Source organism: Papaver somniferum, chromosome 1 (genome assembly GCF_003573695.1).
Source record: "Papaver somniferum cultivar HN1 chromosome 1, ASM357369v1, whole genome shotgun sequence".
NCBI lineage: Eukaryota > Viridiplantae > Streptophyta > Magnoliopsida > Ranunculales > Papaveraceae > Papaver > Papaver somniferum.
In genome coordinates, this window is record NC_039358.1 from 60,298,383 (window position 1) to 60,304,578 (window position 6,196).

Consider the following 6,196-nt stretch of genomic DNA (forward strand, 5'->3'; position numbering starts at 1 on the left):
TACATCCAAACGAGTTCGAACCTCGCTAACACAAAATTCTTTACCAAAAAAAAAAAACTGCATTGAACTGTAGGTCAGCTTCTCAGTTATCAGAATACCGAAGATACTACAGGGACCCGGATTTATACCCCTCTTTTTTACACCCCTAGGTGGCAGCTAAATCCACCGTTGATTTCATCCCATCCAACCCCACCAGGAAAATAGGGGGTCCTGTTTTAAAGAATAAGCCAATCAAATTTTGACACATAGTGGTGTCAAAATTTTGGGGTATAAATCCGGGTCCCTAAAGAATTTTCGGAAGAATACGATTGAGAATAGTAATTAAGGATGACATCCAAACCCACAGAATAGTAATTAAAGCATTTTGGGAAAAAACGGTTTAGTCCAAAGACGCGTCAAAAAGTACGGATTAGTCCATCCCGAGTTAACTAGGTACAATTTAGTCCAAAAGATATTTAAAGTACGAAAAATACATATATAACCTTCCTAATTTACAATTTAGTCCAAATATTTACAGTTTAGTCCGAAGTGACTCATTATGATGTCAACAATATTAAATAATATATAAATAATTAAAAAACGATTTATCTTATAAACCGTTTGTCCAAAATGCTAACTTTATATATTCGGAAAGCCCTTTCCGAGAGCTACAAAAAAAGTACCCATATGACTATATAATTCTCATTTTTTTAAAATCATAGTTTACACTGGTGTACAAACATGTACACATCTTGAAAATCGTTAACATGTCCATTATTCTTCTCCACTTTCTTAAGCTCTCTCGAAAAATACCTAAACACATAGTAAGCATGCTATTCAAATCGGAAAATCCATAAAATCACCCATCTACAAAACTTGTCCATTGTTCTTCTCCACTTTCTTAAGCTCCCTCCAAAAGTACCTAAACAAATGGCAAGCATGCTATTAAAATCATCTCATGATATCAAAAAACTACTTAGGGTTTCATCAAGAATTAGTTTTTATATTTTTGAGAGAGCACAATTTTGTACAATTATATACACACCTAAAAAGAATCTAACATCCATACCCACAAAACAGACTGTATACCACAAAACATGCATATATTATTGAATAGCATAATGGTGTACAACTATGTAAAAACCTATAAAAAATCCAACACCTTGGGAGAGTATAATTTTGAAGCAAGCTATGTAAGTAGATCAATAAGAAAAGATTTACGCTTTAGTGTGTGTAACATTTAGACCATTGATAAAATCTCACTGATATCCACTAAGATGTAAAATTTATCACCATTGGCCTATTAATCACTTGTGAACATGACTTCTATAGAACCTTAACTGATAAACAACTTTTAATACTACTCTCTGAAACAATAAGGAAATGTAGAAGTTATTTTGACACAAATAAGTTGTTGAAGAACTAAGCAAACCTGCAACACTAAACCACAAAAATTTAGCATGAGCATTGGGGTTTTTTTTAGTTATTTTATATTTCAGAGAAGCCCGGGGTGCAACATGTAGATAATACAAACAAAAACAAAAAAATTGAACAAATAGATGTAGAGGGTGCGCACTGAACATAGCTGTTAATACTGAGTCCCTAAATTTTACTACCTAACTAAGACTTGGAGATGATTATATCCGACATATGAAGAAGTATACGTTTATTGTGAATAGATAAGTCTAAATACAAGTACTAGTTTGTTAGATTCAGGTTCATAATCAATGCAGAAACAAAGTACACGACTTGGAACAAGTACGTACGATAAAACTAGTGCACTAAAAAGTACATTGTGCATAATTGGTGTACAAACAAGTGCACCTTGTACAACCGGTATAATAAAAACAATTCATATAAAAATTCTACCGATCTATAACCTTTCAAAAGATATCTTCACAGATTTCACAAGGAAAGGAATAATTTTTTTTTTTTGAAGCATTCGGAAAGGAATAAATGGTTAGAGAGGGCACAAGTGAAGAATTTACCTTGCCAACTTTACTATTCAGAGATGCAACTCGTTTTCTTGATAGGAAAAAACCGGAAACCTTACAATCACTTTTAAATCAAGTCTTCCTTTCATTGTCGATGTTGATGTTCCTGTAGTAACATTATCATTAAGGTAACCTCTAATACGTCTTTGCTCACTAAGAAAATTAGTTCTCCAAACAAAAAGAATACAGTAAACAACCATTAAGATTATCCCATAAACGAATGCGACCAATTCTGTTTGATCATCAATGTCGAATTACGGAATCCATGAATTACCCTTGTCGCTTTGAGCAGAGTTATATGGCAGTAATGAAAGTGTTAGTACGCATTAACTAATAGGTGTACGATCATGTGCACATTAACGATCAACGAGTGTACAACAATGTGCATGTTAACATGTGTACAATTATTTACACATTAAGAACCAACATGTGTACAACTTTGTACACATTCCCCTAGATACATAGTATGGTGTTGGTAAGCTAATCATTAACTGAAGAGCCAGATAATAAACTAGAAAGCTGAATGTAGCCTAGGATTTTGCAAATATCGGGTATCATTCCTCTCTAAGAAACATCTTTTTTGGTAACGTCAAAATTAAGCATATTCAAAATATCACGGTTTCTCCTTTCTAACCTAGAAACTAGAAGGTATAGAAAAGTAAAAATGTCTCGGTCATAGGCAACCAAATTTGGAAGTACTAAAAGAGATTGCAGTCACCTTACTTAGTTAATCCTTACTTAATCAAGGTGTACAATTATGTACACATCAAGAATCAACAGTTGTACAACTATGTACACATTAACATACAATGAATCTTAAACATTTGATACTCGGATGAATCATCAATTTCTTATTGGAACACGGATGTCATTTAAATAAGCATCAAGTACCAAGGCACTGCATGAGGTTGCATTCATGTGGTGAGAGGTGGTTTCATTTGAAGAGGAAAATCAATATCCTAGGCGTACGCGTCCACCACTTCGCACTATAAAGCAATAGATGTAGCTAACTAATGTGGTTCCATTTTTTATGGTTAGGCCATTCATTTTTTCTATTGCTATGATAAATTCAAATTTCTCACCAAATTCCAAAAGGGAGTTAATAGTTAAAAGAAAAAAAAACATTGGAAAGACCAATTAGGACATTCTTGACTAGAGAGTAGTCAGTTCCACTTACAGGGACACATATATATTTAGAAATCGTATAAGGATCACATTCACCTAGCACATAACATAAAACCTAACGTGTTCCTGGCCATTTCTTATAACTAATGCTAGTCTGGGGTATTGCAGACGCGACATATTCTTTTACTTATGTGAGTTCCTTATAAACTTTAACAGCAGGTGGTTAGTATAAGACTATCTGTGGTCTATATATATCTGTTCTGTCGGACACGCCATACGACGGATACTTATTACTTTACATTTGCGAGTAAAAAAATATATTTACACTTATCTGGACACGGTGAGCATCAATGGTGAAAGGCAATGGTGAGCAGCAATGGTGTCTTAAACAACTTTATCAAGAAGGAGTGATTTTGAGAAAGCCCAATACGGCATCACTGCACTAATTGAAACTAGATTTAGTAAATGAATTTAGCCTATGCAACAAATGAACACTTCTCAACCAAGTACACAAAATCAAAATATAATGGACACAGATAAACATCTCTAAAAGTGCTAAAAAAATAAATAAGTAAAAAGATTAAAAATTGTTAATGTGTATAACTATGTACACATAGACCATAAAAATGTGTATAATTGTTATGTAATGACCGTTAAGAAAGGTGAAAATCCTAAAGAGAAAAAATAAGCAAAGCTAAATTCATATCCAATTCAATACTAACTAAAAAAAATTAACAATGAAATTTCAAAAGAAAAAGTCCACCATAGGTCCCAAATAGATGTTACCTTTAAAAACAAAGTAATTTCCAACTGAGCTTCAACTTTGGTAGTCTTCCCCATATAACCTAGATTTGCAGGCTACAAAAAGAAATACGACTAAGAAAATTGTGAAAAAAAATTAAACGGTGAGCAAATAGGCTTTTCAGTATAGCAAAGTAAGGAATCATATATGAATCAGCTAACGAAATTGATAATTACAATTACCTGTTGAGTGAATTGCTCAATTTTTTTCAAGAAATCCACTGATAAGGCTTCCATCTCTTCAAAATTAAGATCATGCTACAACAGTTTAAGGTAATTCCATTACCAAACTGTTTTCATTTTCCTCCTACTATGCCGTCTAGGGTAAGATCTAGAATAAGAAAAACTAGCTAAGATTCAATCCAGCTGAATCGAGATTAACAACTAAACCTAAATACTCTTCTTAGTTTCAGATATTTAGAATAACAAAATTTGATTACGATCTCATATACCAAATCCTGTCGAAAAGCTTCGAATAATCGGTTGAAACGATATCAACAATTAAGCCCTAAATTATTTAGTTTTCATTGCAGAGCTTTGAGAACAACACAAAAAAAATGAATCGACATCAATTCAGCACACGGTTTTGATAAAAAGGGTATTTTTGAGACTAAAATATATCGGTTTGGACTAAATCGTTAAGAAAAGGATTAACCCGTCCTAAATTTGACAAGTTACGTGTACCAGGTTTGAGAGGGTAGGACTAAAAAGTTTAAAGCCCAGCTGAAATGGGAGTAAACGTCAATTTCTACTACATACTACTTAATGCTCCAAACTCTAAAGTCCGAACCATTGATACCCAACCCAGGAACAATATACATTTTGTTCAGTTTTTGATATATCTTTTTCTTTATAAACAGTTTTGACAATTCTCGCCTCATCAATCATGAATGCTTAACTGATGTCTGTGCGCTCCACGTGTTTTATCCCCAAAAGGTACGAGAACCACGCGTAACATTTTGCACAGGAAAATCTAGTATAGTCATTCTAAAACAGATAAGTTTCTTAACAAAACTGATATCCACGAAATCCTTCTATCCTTCCATTCTCCTGCTGCCACTCCAACCATCTCGAATTGTGCTAATTTTTTGTAGGAACGTAGAGTCTTATAAAAGGAACATATTATCACAATATTAGACTTAAATTTGTTATCGTTTTGGTTTTGCGAAAAAATGACGCAAATCATGTCTAACCTTGTCCATCTAAGAGTGTCCATGAATCCTCCCTCTTACTTAAATAGGTTAGATTTAATCAATTCATATTTCAATTTCGCTTTAAGAAACTACTTACATTTAGGAATTCATCATTTCTCAGTCGTAGGATAGTTAATGTTTTGTTGTCTTATCTATTCCTCTTCTTTCTTTCTCTCTCCTCTTCTTTCCTCTTCTCTCTAAAAAAATCCTTAGCCCCACTATTCTCTTGCTCAGAATTCCATTTTGGACCAGATCTGAGCAAGATTTCTTTTTTTTTTTTAAGTATTAATCGAATAAAAGTAGTTTTCTTTTGTTTTTGATGTCATTTGACATATTTCTTCGCTATTTGGAGTGATTTTTCTTCTCCATTTGGGGCGAGTTTCTCTTCGTTTTGAGGGCGATTTATTCAAACCTTGATCGCTGGTTCGTGATTTTCTATTTTCGATTCAAGAACATCTACAATCCAACATGGTATTGCTTAGAATCCATATTCAATCCAAGGGATTTAAGGGATCCGGGTTCGTTTGGATTACAAGATTTTGGGCAAATAAATCCTTTCTTATAGGAGTATCTCTTATTGAAGAAGAAGAAAATCAGATTAAATGGTCGGAATCGATTCCAGATTATACCATCATCATTTCCTACTATATTTACAAAAATTGGGTATCTTTACGGTACATGGCTCTTTCTCTTCGCGATTTACCTGTAATTGATATCACACTAGGGTTCTTATTATCTTATATTTTGATGTTTTTGTTATTCTTGTAAGCGATCATGTAATCACATTTTGATTTGAATAAATTGAAATTGTTGATTGACCAAAAAAAATATATCTATATTTTGTTGTTTACATATGAAAAATGATAAATTCATAGTTGTCGGTAACTCTGAAAATACAAAAAATTCCTACTATAGTTTCTAGCCCTATACAATGTTTTTCAAGCCGTAAATGTATTACATCTAGGCCGTACTCTTGATTCCAACTCCTAAATCTTACCCACGGCTAAGTCGTAGTTTAATTTCCTAGCTAGTCATATCTTGGTTTTTATGATTCTATGGATAGGAAATGATGAACTTTGGCTGTAAGAAGCCCTAAAATAAAAA

The 6,196-nt window shown here is 33.1% G+C and overlaps 1 long non-coding RNA gene and 2 other non-coding genes across 3 annotated transcripts; all 3 read right to left on the bottom strand.

Moving 5' to 3' along the window:
• Nucleotides 1–543: 543 nt before the first annotated feature.
• Nucleotides 544–4,484, bottom strand: LOC113288480. Its single transcript, XR_003330638.1, has 4 exons — nucleotides 4,083–4,484; nucleotides 3,885–3,956; nucleotides 1,968–3,535; nucleotides 544–901 (listed from the first exon to the last, which is right to left on the bottom strand). It is a non-coding gene; the product is annotated as an uncharacterized LOC113288480 (long non-coding RNA).
• On the bottom strand, nucleotides 1,199–1,281 carry LOC113342158. The gene has a single exon (XR_003356460.1). It is a non-coding gene; the product is annotated as a small nucleolar RNA R11/Z151 (small nucleolar RNA).
• On the bottom strand, nucleotides 1,361–1,502 carry LOC113342494. Its single transcript, XR_003356696.1, has one exon. It is a non-coding gene; the product is annotated as a small nucleolar RNA snoR134 (small nucleolar RNA).
• Nucleotides 4,485–6,196: the final 1,712 nt, after the last annotated feature.